This window comes from Talpa occidentalis, unplaced genomic scaffold, assembly GCF_014898055.3.
Source record: "Talpa occidentalis isolate TD23 unplaced genomic scaffold, MPIMG_talOcc4v2.1 talOcc4.8, whole genome shotgun sequence".
Lineage (NCBI taxonomy): Eukaryota > Metazoa > Chordata > Mammalia > Eulipotyphla > Talpidae > Talpa > Talpa occidentalis.
The window spans coordinates 65,928,491-65,950,121 of NW_023605194.1; the positions used below are offsets into that span (position 1 = coordinate 65,928,491).

Below are 21,631 nucleotides of genomic sequence, written 5' to 3' on the forward strand. Positions count from 1 at the left end.
GGGAATGGAGCCCAGACAAAGATAGGGGGCAGGTGAGTGGTAGGCAGGCATTGCATAACCACTCGGCAGATGGTGCTGGGAAAGACAGCTCAAGATAAAAAAGAGAAATACAAGTTAAACAAACAAACAAACAAAAGAAATTAAAAAAAAGTCTACTTCACACTTTTGTAGTGAGGAGCCCTAGAAGGATCAGAAGCTTCAATTAGATAAGAAATAGACTTGGGATGTTGGTTTGGGGAAAGATTTGTCAAACAAGACATAGCAAGCACAACTAGTGGAAGGAAAATCAATGGATTTATTACATCAAACACAGAAGACTTTGCTTATCTGTAGACAACAGAGTGAGAGTGATGGCAATATTCTCTATCCTGATTGGAGGTTGAATTCCTAAGTGCAAGATATTAGTCAAAACTCACTGGATGGAACACTTAAGATCTGGGCTTTTAAATCTGTGAAATTATACCTCACTTCAAAACAATCCACTTGCAACATAAGACACCATGGACAAATGGGGACAAAATGGGACAAGATCTTTCCTTCCTTCCTTTCCTTCCTTCCTTCCTTCCTTCCTTCCTTCCTTCCTTCCTTCCTTCCTTCCTTCCTTCCTTCCTTCCTTCCTTCCTTCCTTCCTTCCTTCCTTCCTTCCTTCCTTCCTTCCTTCCTTCCTTCCTTCCTTCCTTCCTTCCTTCCTTCCTTCCTTCCTTCCTTCCTTCCTTCCTTCCTTCCTTCCTTCCTCCCTCCCTCCCTCCCTCCCTCCCTCCCTCCCTCCTCCCCCTCCCTCCCTCCCTCCCTCCCTCCCTCCCTCCCTCCCTCCCTCCTTCCTTCCAGCACTGGGTACAGTCTGAAGAATGGGAGGGTGAGAGAATTCACCAGAGCCATAGCAGGGAACAGAACAGGCAGACTGATGAAATACACTGCTGAGGGGAGCAGCAGGCGCGGCAGGAGAGGTCTGTTGAGCCATGTGGGACCCTCGCCAGCAGCTGGGGATGGAAACAGCGCTGCAGAGGCTGTGGGCAGCTTCACAGCCCAGCGCTCAACTGCTGCGCCACCAGGGGAGGCCCTGGGACAAGATCTTTGTAATCACATGACTAAATTTGGAATCAGATGACTAACATATGGGAAGTCCTGGGGCCACCCAGGTTTCTCTCAAAAGAAACCAAGCATCAAGAGGACAAAGGGTGTGCTGGGACAATCTCCAGAGAGAACTTTAATGCCCAACAAGCATATGAAGAGACTGTTCTTTGCAGCCACCAGAGCAGCACAGAGACACTGGTAGACATCAAATATAAGCAAAGATGTGAATAAACAGAGATCCTCTCCCACTACTCCCAGCATAGTACTTGGCCACTGGGGGAGCAAGGTGATATGGTGACTGGGTGTGGTTGCTCTCTACGGCCCACAATTCTACTCCAGAATACATGACCCATGGGAAGATTCTTACATGATCACAAAGCATAGAGAACAGCTGAAATATGCCACCAGTGTTGGGAAATTGAAGAGAGAAATGGGCCATATGGAAACAATTTATAAAGGAATTCAGTAGAGCATTTCCCATGAGCTGGGACCTACTAAAATCAACATGAAGAAGCCTGAAATTAATGTTGAAAATAGGATGTAGAATGAGATGTACCCTGCCGCGGACCAGCACAGCAGTAGGCAGTAGACGATGAGGCCACCTCAGGGTTGAGAGAAGCGTGCAGGGTGGTCAGGGCGTCGGCGAAAGAAATGACAAACAGACACACTTCAAGAGTGAAAATCTGAGTGTAATTTTCTCTAAATTTGTGACCAGTATATATATGTTTTCCAAAAGCACAGGAATGAATATCAAGGAAATCAGCTTGCTCATGGGCTCAGTCTACCACTATCAGGGAGGTGATCTACATAACAAGCAATGACCATTATAGAAGAAAGAAGGAAGTTTAGAAAGACAAATAAGGGATTAAAGTTTGTAGTTCTAGGAAGAGGGATAAGATTTTTAGCATTCTTGTAGTGGTTCTTGGTGGTCGTTATCTATTGATAAGCTTCTGCCTTTTCAGGGAACTTCCGTTGCACTTCCTCTGCTTCAGGCTGTTCTCCCCCCCCCCCCCCCCGCGCGCTGGTTGCCCAGCCGGATCTAGGGACCGTGGCGAAAGCCATTCCTAAAGATCACTGCGGGGGGAGGTGCAGCAGGTATGTAGGGTTTTGCTGTTCTCCCGCTGCGCGCTGGTTGCCCAGCCGGACCTAGGGCCGGTTAGCCCTAAAGGTCACTGCAGGGGGAGGTGCAGCAGTACCCCATGATCATATTTATATAAACATGTACTATACACAGTGGTAAGTCCTGGGGGGGCGAGGAGAACAGGACCAGGGGTGGAAAGAGGGGTGGTGCATGATCTCAGGATGAGGACAAGGGGTCTGCAGACTGTATCCAGGCCACCAGAGGGCTACGCTACTGATGAAACTCTGCAGAGGTCAAGGTGAATTTAGGAAGCCTTACAGAACCGGGAGATGGGGCTCCTCACACTAATGTGGAGAATTATGAGCAAGCCCATAGTTACTTCAAGTTACTTGTAGTGAGTTAAAAGTGCCCAGGAATTGTCTGCAGTCCTGCCGTCAGGAGCAGCACCTATTGCCTGTGCCATGAACGTGCACTCCCCCTCCTCTTCTTCAGGCCAATGGAAGGAGGCAGATGAGCCTCAGAGCCTTTGCAGCTCCCATCCTCTTCCAGCAAGGGAAAGAAGCCCTGGGGGCTGACGCCACCAGCACCAGCAGCCAAGCACACACAGCTGTTGGAGACCAAGCAGCCCCAGGAGGCCCGGAGAGGACTGCAGACTCCTGCAAGGTCTGCACAACTGCCCAGCTGAGCCAGCTCAGCCTGACCCCAGAGGATCAATCCTTTGCTCATTAGCAAAGGATTTCCAGTTCCCAGATGGCGTCATATGGTGACACCATTCAATGACAAGTTCACAGGGACGGGGATTTTTACAGTTATTCTTGACTCGTGTGTTAGAATGGGTCCCTTAGGTGAACCCCAAGTCGCACAGCATTAGGGTAGGAATGGAACAAGCAAGGAGCTGCTTCCTACCTGATGTCCACCTTACCAGGGAAGTGATTTCTATGAACTTACTCAATCCTTAACACCCTAAGGAGGTTACACTCAGGTCCTCAATTTCAGAAGTATGTGGAGGTGCATGTGTCCCCTGAAGACCTTGGGGCCTGGGCTGTGGAGGATCCCGTGTGCTGAGTGTCACCACGGGCTAGAGGACACACAGGCCTGAACCACATGCTGCCCTCCCTGGCCTCACCCAGGAGCGGGGAAGGAAGGTGGGGTGCAGGGGTGGACGCGTGTTTTTCAAGCATCTCTGGTTCCATCCACAGCAGCAGTAGGTGCTGGGCAAAGTCCTCTCACCATACATCAAGGAAATCAATGAGGATTTGAGTCTCACCTTCAGAGAGCACATCTTTTTTAAAGAAAGATAGAGCGTCAAGTGAGGCTGCTGGGCCACAGGGCCGGGGACCAGGGCCAAGGGCGACCAGGGTTCTGGGGGGGATTGTGGTGGGATTTGTGTCTGAGAGCACCCTGGGGGCCCTAACAGGGGTTGTGGGTTACTCAGGAGGGCAGAGGGTAGACTCTGGAGGCCCAGGGTGTTCCAGCTGCTGAGGGGGACTTAGGGCACTTAAGGGTCTGGTGTTCAAAAGGGGCTGGGGAGGTAGATATAGTTCGCAGGAGGACTGGGGCAGTTTCAGGAATCTTCAGGGCAATTAGGAGTCCAAGGGCATCTAGCAGAACTCTGGAGGCCTGTCTGGGCTTATAGGTCTCAGGGGGATGGGTGGGGGCCTCAGGAACCCAGAGGAGAGGGGAATGCTGATTGTCCAGGACACTTTGAGATGGAAGGGATTGGAGGGGGATCACCAGTCCTACTCCTTGGTGAAAATCCCTGGAGCCTTGTAGACCAGACTTGAACTTCATGTGTGCAAACTAAGCAACAACAACAGAACATAAATCAGAATTAAATGACAGGTGCCCTGCAGTGGCCCTGCTTGTCTGGCTGGTGGCTTCATGAGGCCTCAGCTGAGCAGGCAGGATAGGAAGACCACAGAAGCTGGGGGATCAACAGAAATCCTTCCTGTCACCCTCCTAGACAGTAGGCCCTCTTCCATGTTCTGGCTTACATATTCCATTTACAACCCAGTGAGTGCCCCGCACAGCTACTGTTATGGGTGTCCTCATGATCATCACTCCACAGGACATGCTGTGGGACTCAGGCCCAGAGCCAGAGATGACCAGAGTAGGGACTGGAGGCCCACATTCTGCACCACAGGGGACTCCAGGGATGTGAACTCCATTTGCATAACTGAAAATGGCAGCTCACTCCCTACACCCCAGAAGCCTGGTGGCCCAGGGCGCTCCTCTGCATGTGTGAAAATGTGTGACCCGAGAGAACCCACAGAGCCCACAGAATCTGAGCAGGAATGAAGGTTCCCATCAACCCCAACGCCATAAGAAGGGGCAGACAGGGAGGCAGTTCCCGAAGAAGCTGCTCCAGCTCTGCCTGCTCTTTGCATAATACCCACCCTGGAGCACCTGCTGAGTCCAGTGCAGGGGCCCAGCTCTCCTCCTGTAGCTGTGGCTCTCCCATCTGCAAGTGGGGGGTTGGCCTCACCCTTTGCCCCACCTGCTTTCAAGCAAGGTTCCTCAAACTTTTGTGTGCTATTACTCTGGCACTCCTTACATGAAACAACACCCAGAGACTGTGGCTAATTAGCTGGGGCATAGGGCTGCCATGGCACCTGTGCTGGATCAGGGCCTCTCCAGCCCCTCCAAGGCCAGGCCCATCCAGAGGAGTCTGTCTATGAGCCCTGTAGGCCATGATGCTGGGCAGGCACCTCAAGTCTTTGTCTCTTGAAGGAGGTGGGCCACTGCCAGCTCCTGAGCCAGATCGCTGCATTTTTGCTGCTCTGTCTCTAGGAGTAGGATGCATTTGGGTTCCAGTCAAGCCCAAACCTCAGATAATATGCCATAAATGGTGGCTGGTAGCAGCAGGTAATGGGTGCATAGCACCCCTGAGGTAGCAGGGCTGGCTAGGAACTTCCATCAGGGATGGGCACCCTTGTCCCCATGCTGCCTATGGCTCCTGCATCAGCCCTTCCTTGTCCTATCAATTCTTACAGCCCTGCATAAGAATTCTGCCTCATGTCTGCTGACCAGCCAACTATCTCCAGGGTTCAGGGCTAGGTGAAGACCAGCGACCCCGTTCCTATGTGCTCCTACAGGCAGTCCCTGTCACCAGCCTGAGCCTCTGCCATGTGACACTGTGGAAAGGGCCGGCCTGGGTCAAGATCTGTGGGACCCCAGGTGACGTGGGCCTCCACGGTAGGTGGCGCTCTTGCTGCCACGAGGGTCATGGCACTCTGCCCCTGTCAGCATGGTTTCAATGCCAGGCCTGCCCTCTGGGAACCATGCACCTCTCAGGCCTGGGGAGTGCCTTGGTCTCGGTTTGCCCAGTATGTGGAGATGGTTCAGCTGTGGGGTCTGACAGTGCCCACATTTGGCTGGAGCAGAGTTCTATCTTGGGTGTCTGGGTCCTTCCAGGTGTCTTCAGTCCTGGTTGTCCCAAAATGAGGTGCTTCCTGGTGTACCATGATCACGCCATGAGTCTAACCCCCTCAAACTCAAACAGGACATGGTGAGTTGATGAGTACTTGGCTCAGACCAAGGCAGGAGGCTTCCCTGTCTTTCTGCTGGGAGATGGGCAGGGAATGGCACCCAGGGTCCCAAGTTCCTCCTGCTGGCCTGAGACTGGGTGACAGGATCCAGTGGTTGACGGGACAACCCTCCATCCCCAGGGATGTTCCATCGGGAGACACAGACCTCCCTGTGCCAGATTGACACTTGCTGAGAGTGTGAGAAGGCCAGTGTGGAAAGGGGGTGAAGAGAGTGAGCCTGCACTGAGGAGGGCTTGCAGGAGAGGACAGACCCCCCCCCACCTCCTTGAGGGCCTGGGGACCTTATCCTGGGAGCTCACTGGACAGGTCCTGGGGAGCATGGGGAGGGTATTGGTAGAGGCGTCCTGGACCCCAGAGGAGAGACGGGATGTGGTTCTGGGGCCTGGAAGGAGCCTGAGGACTGGGTATAACCACTGGCTGGAGGATACACAGGCCTGGGCCACATGCTGCCCTCCCTGGTCCACCCAGGAGCGGGGAAGGAAGGCGGGGTGCAGGCGTGGACTCTTGTTTCTCAAGCACCTCTGATTCCACCCACAGGATCTGAATGCAATGGGAAAAGTCCACTTGCCCCATGTGAAAAAGATCGAAAGGGAAATGAGCTGCACTTTCAGGTACCACAGATGTTTCTGAGAGAGATATGGTATCAAGTGAGGCATTCTGGGGTACCCTGACTAGGCAATAGCCTGCCAGGCCCAGGGTACCACTGCTTCTCTGTGGTGCCCGAATTCCATGTCTCCCCAGAGCAGTGACCCTACCCTAATGGAGGCAACTAGTGTATTGCAAAGATGCAGGTCTGAGGCGGGCCTGGACACGTGGTCCCCACACCTGCCACCTAGAGCCGCCTCAGTCAGCTGAGGGGGCCTAGCCTGGGAGGCGGCAGCCACTCTCACTCTAGGCCTCCAATAAACTTTTGGGCTCAACATATGAGACTGGTGTCTCCTCAGCGCCCTGATGTGCTGCAGCAGGAGGGGAGGCAGCCTTGTGTCTGGTGAGCGGCTCACACCACGACCTTCCCAGCCAGAGGCCGCTGTCAAGCCCACCCAGACCCTGAGCCTGCAGTTCAGCCTGGCCCTGTTCTCACTAGGCCAGGACGGCTTCAGGCAGATCAGAATGGGGTACAGTTGGCGCAGGCCACGAAGGTTTGTGCGGAAGATTTATGGTCAACTAATCTTTGACAAAGGAGCAAAAACTATGCATTGGAGCCAAGAAAGTTTGTTCAATAAATGGTGCTGGGGAAACTGGGTGGCTACATGCAAAAGAATGAAGACTAACTACTACCTCACACCACACACAAAAAACTCAAAATGGATTAAAGAACTAGACATAAGGCCTGAAAGCATAAAATACATAGAAGGAAATATAGGCGAAACACTACGTGATATGCACATCAAAGACATCTTTACAGACACATCACCCAAAGCAGTGATAGTGAAGGCAAAGATCAACAGCTGGGACTACATCAAATTAAAGAGCTTCTGCACAGCAAAAGAGACAATAACAAAAACAAAGAGAAACCCCACCGACTGGGAGAACATTTTTGCACACAACACTAATGATAAAGGACTGATCACAAAAATCTGCAAAGAGCTGATGAGACTCAACAACAACAAAGAAAATAATCCAGTCAAAAATGGGCAGAAGAGCTAAAAAGAAACTTCTCTGAAGAGGAAATGCAAATGGCCAACAGGCATATGAAAAAATGTTCAACATCACTTGTCATCAGGGAAATGCAAATCAAAACTACCATGAGATACCATCTTACACCAGTGAGAATGGCACATATTAAAAAACTAGCAACAACAAATGTTGGCGAGGTTGTGGAGAAAAAGGAACTCTCCTGCACTGTTGGTGGGAGTGCAAACTGGTCCAACCACTATGGAGAGCTGTGTGGAGATTTCTGGACCTACTAAACATAGAGCTTCCATATGATCCAGCAATTCCACTCCTAGGTATTTACCCAAAGGACACAGAAACATCAATTCCAAAGAGCACCTGCACCCCTATGTTTATAGCAGCACTGTTTACAATAGCTAAGCTTTGGAAACAACCCAAATGCCCAAAAATAGATGACTGGATCAAGAAGATGTGGTACATATATACCATGGAATATTACTCAGCATTCAAAAAAGATAAACACATGCAATTTGCAGCAACATGGATGGCGCTGGAAGGGATAATGCTCAGTGAAATAAGCCAAAAAGAAAACGAAAAATACCGGATGGTCTCACTCATAGCAGGAATCTAGAAAACTTAAATAAGGGACCAGGAAAATTAACAACTATAAGAAAGTGAAAATCAAAATCAACAAAAAACTATGAACCAGAGACACTTTTTGGGGGGTGCGGGGCGGGAGGGGAGGGATTGGGGTCAGAATGGGGGGGTTGCAATTGTATGGGGAATATAAAAATAAAATTTATTATTAAAAAAAAAAAGGAGAAACTAAAAAAATTCTTTGAATTGAATGACAAGGAGGACACCAATTTCCAAAACGTATGGGATGCAGCAAAAGCAGTAATTAGAGGAAAATATAGAGCAATACAGCTCACATCAAGAAACAAGAAAGAACTCAAAGAAACAACCTAATCTTTTTTTTTTTTTGATTTATTTATTTATTTTTTTAATAATAAATTTTATTTTTATATTCCCCATACAATTGCAGCCCCCCCATTCTGACCCCAATCCCTCCCCTCCCACCCCCGCCCCCCTAAAAGTGTCTCTGGTTCATAGTTTTTTGTTGATTTTGATTTTCACTTTCTTATAGTTATTCGTTTTCCTGGTCCCTTATTTAAGTTTTCTAGATTCCTGCTATGAGTGAGACCATCCGGTATTTTTCTTTTTCTTTTTGGCTTATTTCGCTGAGCATGATCCCTTCCAGTGCCATCCATGTTGCTGCAAATTGCATGTGTTTATCTTTTTTGAATGCTGAGTAATATTCCATGGTATATATGTACCACATCTTCTTGATCCAGTCATCTATTTTTGGGCATTTGGGTTGAGAAACAACCTAATCTTGAAGCTCAAAGAACTAGAAAAGGAAAAACAACAAAACCCCAAAACCAGTAGAAGAAAAGAAATAATAAAAATCAAAGCAGAAATAAATGAAATAGAAACTTTAAAAAAAATCCAAAAGATGAATGAAACCAAAAGTTGGTTCTTTGAAAAAATAAATAAAATAGACAAACCCCTAGCCAGGCTCACAAAGGAGAAACAGGAGAAGACACAGATAAATGGATCACAAATGAGAGGAGAAATCACAATAGACACAGCAGAAATCAAAAGAATAATCAGAAACTACTATGAACAGTTATATGCAAACAAACTCAACAATCTAGAAGAGATGGACAAATTCCTACAACTCTATAATCACCCAAAGCTAGACTAAGAAGACATAGAACACCTAAACAGACCAATTATAAGCAGTGAAATTGAAACGGTAATCAAAACCCTTCCCCAAAACAAAAGCCCAGGACCAGATGGATTGACCAATGAATTCTACCAAACATTCAGAAATGAATTAGTGCCTATCCTTCACAAACTCTTCCAAAAATTGATAATACCAAATATGTTCTATGAAGCCAACATTATACTACTACCAAAACCAAACAAGGACAACACAAAAAAAGCAAACTACAGGCAAATCTCTCTAATGAACATAGATGCAAAAATACTCAATAAAATTTTACTATCAGAATCCAACAATGTATCCATAAAATAATTCACCGCAACCAAGTTGGATTTATCCCAGGGACACAAGGATGGTTCAACATCAGAAAATCAATCAATGTAATCCAACACATCAACAAAAAGAAATATAAAAAGAAAAAAATACAAAAAGAAATATAAAAACCTTATAATAATATCAATAGATGCTGAAAAAGCTTTTGACAAAGTACAACACCCATTTATGATAAAGGCCCTTGAAATTCTCGAGATACAGGGAATATACCTCAACATCATAAAGGCCATATGTGACAAGCCCATAGCCAGTTTCATTCTCAATGGTGAAAAGCTGAAAGCATTTCCATTAAGATCTGGAACAAGACAAGGATGTCCACTCTCACCACTGCTTTTCAATATAATACTGGAAGTCCTAGCCAGAGCAATAAGACAAGAGAAAGACATACAAGGAATCCAAATAGGCAAGGAAGAAGTCAAACTATCACTATTCACAGATGATATGATAATATACATAGAGAACCCCAAAAACTCCACAGAAAAACTAATTCAACTCATCAATCAGTTTAGTAAAGTGGAAGGATACACAATCAACACACAAAAATCAGTAGCCTTCCTATACACAAACAATAAATCTGAAGGAGAAGAAATCAAGAAAACCATCCCTTTTATTATTGAAACAAAAAAATCAAATATTTGGGAATAAACTTAACAAAAGAAGTAAAGGACCTATACAAAGAAAACTATAAAACACTGTTAAAAGAAATAGAAGAAGACACAAAGAAATGGAAAGACATCCCCTGCTCATGGATTGGAAGAATTAACATTATCAAAATGGCCATCCTACCAAAAGCAATATACAGATTCAATGCTATTCCAATAAAAATTCAATGTCATTCTTCAAAGAAATAGAACAAATATGATAAAATTCATATGGAGCCACCAAAAACCCCCAAAAGCCAAAACCCTCCTGAAGAAAAAAGAAGGGAATGGAGGCATCACTCTCCCAGATTTCAAACTATACTACAAAGCCTAATAATCAAAACTGCATAGTATTGGAACAAGAACAGACACCCCGACCAATGGAACCAAATAGAAAACCCAGAAATAAACCCACATATTTATGGTCAACTAATCTTTGACAAAGGAGCAAAGAATATGCACTGGAGCAAAGAAAGTTTGTTTAACAAATGGTGCTGGGAAAACTGGGTTGCTACATGCAAAAGAATGAAGCTTGACCACTACCTCACACCATGCACAAAAACCAACTCAAAATGGATTAAAGAACTAGACATAAGGCCTGAAACCATAAAATATATAGAAGGAAATATAGGCGAAACACTACGTGATTTGCACCTCAAAGACATCTTTACAGACACATCACCCAAAGCAGTGATAGTGAAGGCAAAGATAAACAGCTGGGACTACATCAAATTAAAGAGCTTCTGCACAGCAAAAGAGACAATAACCAAAATGAGGAGAAGCCCCGCCAACTGGGACATTTGGAAGGCACTCAATAAAAATATGAATAAGGGCCTCCCCTGGTGGTGCAGCGGTTGAGGGCTGGGTTGTGAGGCTGCCCGCAGCCTCTGCAGCGCCAGTTCGATCCCCAGCCACCTGCGAGGGTCCCCCAAAAAAAAAAAGAACAAATTAATTACTTTTTCAATATGGTGGATTTGATTCAGTGTAAGAACTGATGTCCTGTGAAAAAACTCTGAAAACTTTGAGACCTTCAAAATGGAATGATAGTGAATACCAATTGTAGCTTTGAAAATGAGGCCAACTGACTCCACAGATATTTTAGAGGACATTCCCATGAAGTTTGATTGAATCCACTTGAGTGTCCTTTCAATTCTGACATTATAATATTCCGAACCATTTAAGACTATACTATCGGATAGAAAATTGGTATGAAGTCAATATTATACCTCTTAATAGTTCACAAGAAAGCCAATCTAGCTATTGTAGTCCATGCATCTGCTTAGTCTACTTAATGATTCCAGATATGCACCATCTGCCTAACAGGGATGGATATAGAGAAGAATATTTCTTTCATCTTTGAAATTTGAGTCTCGCTCTCTATTTTTCTAAACATTTATTGTAAGAAAAGAAAAACCCTTCTGGTTTTAAGTAGAAATTAAAATTGTTTTTAATCCCATTTTTATTACCTAGACACTGGATAAAGGACCACTCATAGTTCTTTTCTTTAGGACAAAGACTGGTGTCAAGAACCATCTCATTATTATGCATCCAATAAGCTTCTTGGTCCCCACGAAGAACCTTCAATGCAGGGTCCTCTTCCGTATTACCAGGGCCAGTGCACCAGCCACATCCAGGCTGTTCCAAACATTGCCCACAGGTTCTCAGTCCAGGACAATTTGGAGCTGCACAACAGGACTATAAACAAATCTATGACTTCATACTCAAACAGAATTGTAAACTAATTGACAAATGTGATTGGAAAATAGGACAGTCAAAGGTCATCTATAGCTATTATAAACTTTTTCTGAGATAATACCTCAGAAACAACAATTCCTCAAACAAACCATACATCCTGAAAAAAGATCAATGGAATGGCTTTAGGGTGAAAAGGGGGTGATAACCGGACAGGGAGGAAAATGCAGTCGGCATTTCAAAAGTACTGAGAATTTTGCAGTCTTAGCACATTTGGGGAGTTGATCCAGGGACCTACAGACCTATATTTACCATTGTGTGGGGTGTTGAGCTGCTCATGATGTGCCAGAGGAAGGCCATCATTGAAAATTTCTGCCATCAGCTAGTGAGCTAGTGCAAGTGAGGTCTACCCATTCCCCAAGGGTGCTGAGCCTCCTTTGGTCAGCCTCTCATCAACAGTGATCCTCATGACTGTCCAAGATACTGGCAATTTGTATCATGCGATGAATAAACACAATTTCACCCAAAGCAAAATGAAATCAGCACTTCGTGAATGGGAACGTAGGAATCAGACAATCTCCTCAGAGGCACAAGGAGCAAAAGACTTCCCTGAGTGCAGTGCTGCTCAGTATCACTCCAAGATCCTCCTGAAGTTCAACCTTTGCTTTAAGGTTGCAATCATATTTAAGCCAGGTGTTATGTGAAATTTTAAATGATTAATTCACAACTAGAGTATGTTAAATTGGGCTGATCACTATCATCGCTAATTGCTTTCAAGTGATGTTTGGGTAGAAAAAGCACACTTGGTCTTGGGAACTGTTTATACATAGAAGATAGTGACACAGATATAAAGCACCATGACTGATTTCTTCTAGTCATAGGCTAGAAAAACCCAGGAGGAAACAAATGATGGACTTCTGGCACACTGCAATTTCGTTGCTGTGGTAGTAATTACAAACTGACACTTGGTGTTTCAATGTTATTGGAAACAAAAATCATACAGTGGCCATTTCCGTCACTTAGCCAGGACCCAGAGGGACAGAGAGGTGAGAGTATCCTGCTCCCATCACCTCTGCAATTACCAGGGACAGTGACTCCTGTGAACACCCTTAGCACAGTGTTCAGTGCACCTGAAAGGACAGACCCCACCCAGCGCTAGGGCGTCTGTCAGCCCCTGTGTATGAGCCCTCTTGGGGAGGATGCGTTCACGTGTTGCGTGTCACTAGGGAACACCCATTCAATGTGTTGGGACTATAGAATAGAAGAGCTTCAATGTAGGGAGGCTCTTAGAAGGGTACTGAGGAACCTTTCTAGATCATTGTGATGTGAAAGGCACCATGTGTATTTGCAATAAACGTCCACTAGGAAGGGAAAGGCCGGGGTGGACTTAGCAATGGGGAGTGTGACGGGCTGCGCTGGACACCTCTATGCCATTAGGGCTCAGGTTCCAGGGGAAAGTGCACGCAGCTCCGCACGCAGCTGACTCAAGACGCCCATTGTTGGTCGGCATGGAAGCCGCCCCCCCCCCCAACATTCTACCTGCTGCCTGGCAGCCACTCTGCTCCCTATCCCTAGGAAATTGGAGGTGTCTTTCCATTTCTCCTTGCCTTGTGCACCCATCTGCTCCGTTGTTGATCCAGTGGCCATTTCCGTCTCTTAGCCAGGACCCACAGGGACAGAGAGGTGAGTGTGTCCAGCTCCCATCACCTCTGCAATTGCCAGGGACAGTGACTCCTGTTTGGGCAGGATGACCTCCTGGCCTGCGGGCGGGGGAGCTGACAGCCAGCACTGGATGCCTCTCTCACCAGCATCCGAGTTCTCTTGGGGAAGGGCTGGCTGTTCATCGGCCTTGAGCAGCACAATAAGCTGAGGGGCCCTTAGCCAACACCCAGGCAGGGGAGGAGGTCACAGAAAAGGGGGTCGTGGAGGCCATGGCAAGCTGCACTCACAGGGTGAACAGCACGATGGAGGGGAGTGTGGAAGAGGGTGGGAAGGCAAGGGGAGGTGGAGGCAGTTAGAGAGAAGATGGGGGAGGGGCAAGGGGACAGAGAATAAGGAAGGACAAGGGAGGAAGGTGGAGCGATGGACTGAAAGGAGGATGGAGCTGGAGGCGGAGGTGATGGAGAGCAGCTTGGGGTGGCGGGGGGAGGTGATGGAGAGAGCTGGGAGGAGAGGGAATGTGCACAGCAGAGACGGTGCAGCAAGAGATCCCGAAGCACGGAGAATGAAGAGCAGGAAGGGAAGAAAGAAAAAGAGGTTGGAGGGGGCGGGAGCTGTACATGAACAATGGAGAGAATGGAGTGAGGAGAATTAGACGCGAGTTTGCAGAGAAGATCCAAGTGGAGGAGATGGGACAGGAGGACGGGGTTGAGCGTGGAGAGAAGGATGCCAGAGAAGCAAGAAGAGGAGGAAGGAGATGGCGGGTGGGAGAGGAGGCGGGGGAGCGAAGCTCTTTGGAGGGCACGCAGGCGGAGGGTGCAGAGGGTGCGGGAGCAGCCAAGCGGGCTGGCTGTTGCCTCTCGGGACAGCAGCAGCTTTGGGAGCAGTGCGGGGCGGAGGAAAGACAACCCCAAGTCCAGTGGAGAGAGCCAGAGACCTACAGGGGCGTGCACCTCGGGAAATGCAGCCCGATCCCAGGGCGGTCTCACATTTGTCGGGCATCAGGTTCCGGGAAGGGGGGCTCGTGTCTGGGAGCGTGGGGGGATGTGGATTGGGGATGCACCATGGTCTGGCACTGGCTGGCAGGGGAGTGAGTAGGGGGAGAGAGTAGGGGCCGTTGCCTGGGCGACTCCATGCTTCCCACTGACCAAATCATCCTGTCTCCGCCTCCTGTTGACCCTTACCTTGCTGTCTGGTCGTGCTGTGATGGCATCATCTTGCCTGCAGAGACTGGTTTTCAGCAGATAATGGTTGTCCACTATGTTCCTCATACCAACCCTTTGGTCCTGCTGAGAGGCCCCCGCCTGACTCGAGGATTTGGCATGACACCGGGACCTCTGGGCACCAACACGCTATCCTGGGAATCCACAGTTGGGGATGAAGGGAGTTGGGGGTGGGAGAACAATGACCCCTGGCAGGTGGAGGGTGGTCCTGTGAGGCCAGCTTCAGTGCCAGTTGCGGGCTGTGATAGGAGACTTCAGCAGTGGTGACGGAACTATGGCCCACCTAAAGCCTGATAGATGAGGGTGCAAAAAGATCCTGTACTACTTTTCCTTCCAATGATCACGTGCACCTTCTGGGGGATGGGAAGCGGGAACAGGGTGAGAGTGTGAGGAAGGGCAAGACTCCAGGCCAGTGGCCCAGGGGCTTCGCCAGTCCTGCGCATCCCTGCTGTACCCTGCATGCTGTTAGCACGCTAACTGGGCTGAGGTTCACAGATCCAGGGTGCAGAGTGACCAGGCTCCCTGCAACACTCACTGCAAAGCCTAGTGCTGATGAGAACGCCAGCACGTGCAACACATGCACTTGCCGAACTCACACGGCTCCCTGTCCCTAGGCCGTCAACACTCTTGCCTTGCAGAGCCCGGACCGATTCTGCTGGGCTCACTGCCCGTGTCAGCCAGCCCGCGTGTCCCATTCCACCCGGGAGAGGCACGTCGCCCAGCGAGAGTTCGGAAGGGTGAGTGTTGCCTCCTGCTCCGCTGCCCTTTGGGTGTGATGGAGCCAGATGATTTAAATTTCCTGGGCCCCTGAGTTCCCACTGCACAGGCTCCCTGCCCCACTGGGCTGGGAATCCCACTGCTGGGAAGAACGGAAGATCCTCAGTTCCTCCAAGGCCCGCGGTCCCACTGCTTCCTGCCCCTAAGGCGTCGGCTGTGACTCGTGTCTCTGCAGGACCTGCAGGACTCACTGCGGATCTCATCTCCTGGGTCCCGTTCCACTCAGGACACACACATTGTCCAGCAAGAGGTCAGACAGGTGGTGGCCCACCTCTTCGGGGACTTTCGGGAGATTGGTAACTGGGTGAAACATTCTAGAATACTCTGCCAGAATGATTTTCCCTCGCGTGATACTGACATAGGCCTCCGAGGCTCTGTGAGGAGGAGACGGTCGCCCTCGACACAATGTCCATGTCAGAGGAGCTCTAAACAAAAACAATCCACCAGCACCCAGGAAGGGAAGGAGGAAGGGCAGAGGGTGTTCATGGCCAGAGAGAGAGACAGGGCGGTAGGAGAGAGGAGGAAGTGCACGCAGGAGGTGATGAGATGCATGCAGTGAGGACTGAAGAGCCATGATCGAGGGAGAGGAGGGAAAGTCGATGACTGAAGGATAAAGCCGGGGTGTGCAAAAAATGGGGGAGACAAGGAGAGGAAGACAATGGAAAGAAGACTAGATACCGGGTTAAGGGGGGCAGTGGAGGAGAGGAAGGGGAGGGATATGGGGGAGGCTGGAGCGGATGCATGTTGCTGGAGCATGAGCGGGAGGACGGTGAGGCGGCACGGGGGGGGTGTGGGGGGACTGCGGCGCAAAGGCAGGAGGCGGAGATGGGAACTATCAAACACTTGGATCAGGTGCAAGGAGATGAGAGAATGGGACAGAAAGCGCAGAGGATCTGAAGACGAGGGTGCGGTGCTGAAAGGAAGAGAAGGTGCAGGAAGAGACTTAAGCAAGGCGAGGAGGAGAATGTAGGGGCTGATCGAGCAGGAAGGAGGACGGAGAGGAAGGAGAACACGATAGCATGATGTGACCTGGAGGGGGCAGAGGAAACCCTGGGAGGATTTGAGGCCCAAAGTCCTGTGGTGAAGGAGGGCGAGTGTAGGATGACAGAGAGGAGGGTGGAGCGATCCTGTGCGACGGGAGGAGCAGGTGGATGAGGACGGCACACGGAGAGCTGGTAGGACAATGGACATGCAGCGGGTCCATGTGGACAGAGGAAGCAGGAGGAGGGGAGCTGGACAATCAGTGTTGGGACCATGGTGGCACAAAGGGAGAAATTGGCGATGGGCTGGAATGGAGTTGGGCGAGGGCAGGAGGGTGGAAGAGGATGGGGGACGGCGGGGTGAGGACAGCAGGAAGGAGCGAGGATGCGGTGGAGCTGGGAGGAGATGGACAGGGTGTTGAAAGATGAGGTGGCTGGTGTGGGAGGAAGGGGACATGGTGGAGGAGGAGGAGGGAGAGAGAACGGAGGGAGCCCCGGGAGCAGGATGAAGCGCGTGAAGAAGGAGCAGGCAGAGGAGGCAGAAGGCGTGTGGAGCTCATGCTTTCCCACAACCCAGTGACCCGGCTCCCAGTCCCGCTGATCCAGAAGCCTATTGGTGGGCAGTGGCAGCACCAGCGTCCTGCCCAGGGCCCGGTAGACTCTCTGCTCTCTGTCCTCGGCAGTGAGAGGCTCTGTGTCATCTCTTGCTGACTGTACCGCCCATCAGGACCCGAGTGTCCATCTGTACCCGAAGACACAGCACCGACCTCAGTGGGTCAGAGAGGTGTGACCTGCTTCTTCCTCGTTGGCTCTGTGGGCACGGAGTTCCCTGGGGGAGACAGGACAGGTCCTGGGACGTATGCGTGTGACCTGACACCAGCACTGAGTGTGTCCAGTTCTGTGGCCCCCTGGACTCTGGCGGTCAAGGGCAGCGGCTCGAGGTGCCAGTGTCCAGAAGAGGAAGGCTGACCACAGAGGAAGGTGCTCCAGCTGGGCTGACAGGCGTGGGGAGGACAGCAAGAGCAGGGCCAGAGAGAAGGACCAACACTGGGCCGGGAGGGAGCGAGAAGAGTTTGGAGCTGGGTGCGGCAGGGAACGCAGGGCGGGGAGAGTCAGCAGACACACACGGACGGAGAGGAGGCTGGAGATGCCATGAGGCAAGTGGAGAGAAGCGAAGGGAGAGGACGGAGGAGGAGGATGGGGACGAGGGGAGACCAGGCTGCGAGAGTCGTCACCGGCGCGCGGGTCACTGCTAGGGCTACCTGCGCGCCCGGGTTCGCATGAGGCCCAGGGAAACATCAGGGGAAAGGAACTAGCGGGTGTGGAAACACACTTGGCAGCTTTCATTCCCGTCAGGTCACATGTCCGTCCAAGGGAGAGTGCGCACGCACACAGACTGGCAGGGGAGGGGGCAGGAGTAGAGTTTAGGCTCTGGGCACGAGGCACCTGTGGGCAGGGGGCCATGCCACAGCGCCCCCAACACACCCACACGCCCCTCCCACCCCCTGCGTCCAGCAGATTTCCTCTCCGGGTGGAGACCACCGGTGTGCTGCTAGGAGAAAGGCCGCGAGCCTCCCTGCCCAGCAGAGTTGGGGCACCCCCATGGCCAGGCAGGACCCCGGCACGCACAGTGTGTCCCACTGCCTGGCAGTCCCGCTGCTCCCTGTCCCTAGGTAGGCGACGGCCCCATCTCAGTAACCGGCTCTGCCGGGGCCACTGCCCGTCTCCACCGCAGTGTCTTGACCACTCAGGACACACAGTTGGCCGAGGGAGTGTGGAGATGGGTGAGTGTGACTTGCCCCACATCTTTCCGTGCTTCGGGGGCAGTGGTGACAGGGAAGGAGGACCTGGGCCCCGAGGGCCCCACTGCTGGGTGGAAGGACGACACTCCCAGGTCTCCCCACTGCCCGGCTCCACCGCCCTCCCTGTCTTCACCCGTTGCAGGTTCCGTCTCCTCTCTCGTGGTGATTTCTTCAGGATCGATGGCTGATCTTGCCCCACGTGCCCGCTTCCATCAGGAGACACAGGTGGCACAGCAGCAGGTCTGACAGGTGAGTGTGACCTGCTGCCCCCTTGCTTCAGGGCCAGGGAGGACAGTGGCTGCTGGCTGGACAGGAAGGCGCAGTGGGCTGCATCTGAGTGTGACCTAGCCCGGCAGTGACGGCAGCCCGGCTCCGTAGCTCCGTGGGGCTAGGGCAGCCGCCCTGGGCGCCCCTGTCAGGAAGAGGAGGTTGAGCGGACAGGGATGAGCCCAGCAGGGGCACGGGGTTGCGGGGGCAGAGGCAGAGGTGCTGCGGGAGAAGGACGATAGGCCAGCTGGGGAGGGTGGAAGAGGGGATCAAGGTGGATGGAGGTGGGAGGGGCGTCACGGGGGGCGCAGGAGGATGCACGTGGGGAGCATGGAGCCCCAGTGGAAACGGATAAAGAGGCAGCGCAAGGAGGCGGGGAGAAGAAAGGTGAAGACGATGTCGAGGACAGCAGGCAGGAGGCTGGAGGAAGGCAGAGATTGAAAAAGGGAGTGGGGAGAAGATGCTCAAGTGTGGCCGCTGAGGCTGCAGGGAACAGAGCGGGTGGAGGATGCAGGAGGCCGGCCCCTGAGCGTGCGGGAACTGGAGGGCAGGGAGGGACGAGGAAAGCAGGATATTGGGGAAGGAGGGCAGAGGATGAACCAGGGCGGTGCGGAGAGGAGGAGGATGGACGTGAAGGCGGGCACCGTGGGATGGGAGGGAAGGCAGGACACGGAGGGGGCGTGGGAAGGAGAAGAGGAGGAAGGAGTGGAGAGAGGAGGAACAGTGCGGAGGAGGCTGCGGTGAGGGGAGGAAGGGGGCAGAGAGGAGAGGCAGGTGGACGGGGTAGGGTGCAGATGGGCAGAGTCTGAGTAGGAGGCAACTTTGCCAGTCAAGGGATAGCGGCTAAGAGCACCCCGCTCTCTCCTCCGTATTGACCAGCAGCCCCGTAAGGGGCAATTGCTTGCACCCCTGGTTTTGCCCACACCGGGCTCACCTCTGCTGCAGGCCCTCGGCAGTCCTCCAGTCCAGTCCCTCTCGTCGCTTGCTGACCAGCTCTGACACTCGCTGCCCTTGCATTCATTGGCCACCCAGTCACTGGTCAGACAGGTAAGTGTGACCTGCTTTCTGCCCTTGGGAGTGACTCCTGGCTGGGCAGGCTGGGTCTCCTGGTCTGCACGTGAGTCAAGAGGCCGGCTGTGTCCCACAGCTGGCTGTGCATCCTGCCCTGCATGCCAGACTCATGTGCAGCCGGCCGGTGAGGCAGGCAGTCAGGCCCGGTCCTGTGGTCCCTCGGCGGCTGGGCAGTTTCTCTGCACCGTGTCCTGCACGCTCTAGCGGTGCCCCTGGGAGAGTGTTGGGTGGACCTTTCCTCATGTCCCAGGAGGGGCAATTCCGTTTGCTTGCACAGAGAAAACGTGGCCCTCCCGGCCCCACTCTTCTACTTAGAATTGTGTGTCCTCCCGTAAGAGGCAGCGTTCCTGGAGGTGAAGCTGTCACCCAGCCTCCAGACAAGAACCCTTGCCGATCTTACCATGGGTTGTGGACGCCGTCAGGCCTCCTGCGTCCTCCTTTATCAAGAGCAACTGAGCAGCAGCTGCGCCTCCGTGTCCTGTGAAGATGGGATTGGTGTGGCTCCAGGAAGACCTGGGTCTGCCCCTGTGGATTCTGGTCCCTCTCTTCCATCCCACAGTGGGCCATGGTCTGCAGTGGGCGGTCAAGTGTGTACGACTGGTGCTTGGCCTGCCCCCATCATGTTTCCGAAGGATGGGACGGTGGGCCCTGGCCCTCAGGGCAGATGCCCTCAATTCCACAGCTTCATATCTGGCCCCTGAGAAGACAATGCTGGACGGTTTCAGGTGGCTATTGGTCCTGCACATGTCGCCTGGAGACACTGGTTCTGGGTGCCAGGCGTAAGCAGTCGTTGAGGCACACCATGTCATTCAGGGTGTAGTTGTCTGGCAGTGATGGCACAGAAGTTGAGGATGGTGGTGCCTTGTGAGGAGGGGCATGTTTTCTCTTGTCACTTGAAATGTGGGGGCCCAAGGACCAAAGGGATTCCTGGTTTGACTGCAGGAGCCTTAGTGGGCCAGGGCCGACCAGCCCTGGGCCTGCAGGGGAAGCGCAGCTGAGCTGAGCTGAGCTGAGCCTCTGGCCCTTTGTTCCACACCCAGCTGTCATCACATCCAAACACAATGTCTGGGTAGCGTGGTCCTCAAATGAGAGTGTGACAGAGTGCCTGCAAACCCAGCCCAGAAGTCACAGCATCTGGCCCCAGGGTGCCGAGCACTCTGGAAATGCAACTAGGGAGCTGCCCGTGCAACCCTTGCGTGTCTGTTCCCTGAAGAGGCGGCAGGTTCCAGGGGAGGGGAGACCCTGAGACATTGGGCTCATTACTCTCGCAGCACTGGCCATGGTGGACGTGCCCCATCTGCGCTCCAAAGAAATCGAAGACATCCTAGCCTGCTATGATGAGGTGAGGCCCGGTCAGAGAGGGTAGTGGTGGAAACAGGTGGAGCCCAGGCAGGGATGGTAGCACCCAGGAGCAGGTGAGGCCCAGACAGGTGACAGCCAGGTAGGAGCAGGAAATGCCCAGGAGGTAGCAAAGCAGTAGGATCTGGTAGGTGTGAGGTGACCCCACTGAGGCAGGTGGGTGCCACCTGGCCTGCGGGCCCTTGGTAGGGGCTCCTTGGTACCATGTGTAGGGGAGGGAGGAGCCAACCCACTTTCTGCTCCTGCCTTTGGCTCTGGTCTAAACTTCTCCGTGGAACCCTCTCTGATTGCAGGGCCCACGCGCAGGGGCACCAGTGGAACCCGGGCACGACGAAGACCTGTCGCTCTACAGGGCGGTGGACCACCTGGGTTTTCTTCAGTGAGTCCACAGGGTCAATGTCAGGGTGGTTTGTATTGGCAGATGCAGCTCTCAGGAGCCCAAGCCCACCGCTCAAGACCTCCCAACCCAGGGCCCATCAAGCCCCGGGGCAGTGGTGGACTCCTGCGGGGAGACCTTGCTGTCCATCTTGGGCAAGTGGACCGGGACTGACTGGACATGTGGCCAGGCTCTGGGATGTTGGAGGAGTGACATTTCTGCCTTTCAGAGGAGCCACAGCAGTGCCTGCCTCAGCGTCCCAGGAAGGGTCTGGTCTGCAGAGTGGCAGCTCTGCAGAGGGTGGCCATAGAGGGTGGGGGCGCCTGGACAACCCGTCCGGTCAGC

At 51.9% G+C, this 21,631-nt stretch overlaps 1 long non-coding RNA gene across 1 annotated transcript; it reads left to right on the forward strand.

Moving 5' to 3' along the window:
* The first annotated feature begins 2,677 nt into the window (after positions 1–2,677).
* On the forward strand, positions 2,678–21,415 carry LOC129145064 (uncharacterized). Its single transcript, XR_008550105.1, has 10 exons — positions 2,678–2,818; positions 5,570–5,663; positions 6,241–6,314; positions 13,348–13,455; positions 15,293–15,391; positions 15,607–15,681; positions 18,356–18,462; positions 19,426–19,527; positions 19,890–20,893; positions 21,204–21,415. It is a non-coding gene; the product is annotated as an uncharacterized LOC129145064 (long non-coding RNA).
* The last annotated feature ends 216 nt before the right edge of the window (positions 21,416–21,631 follow it).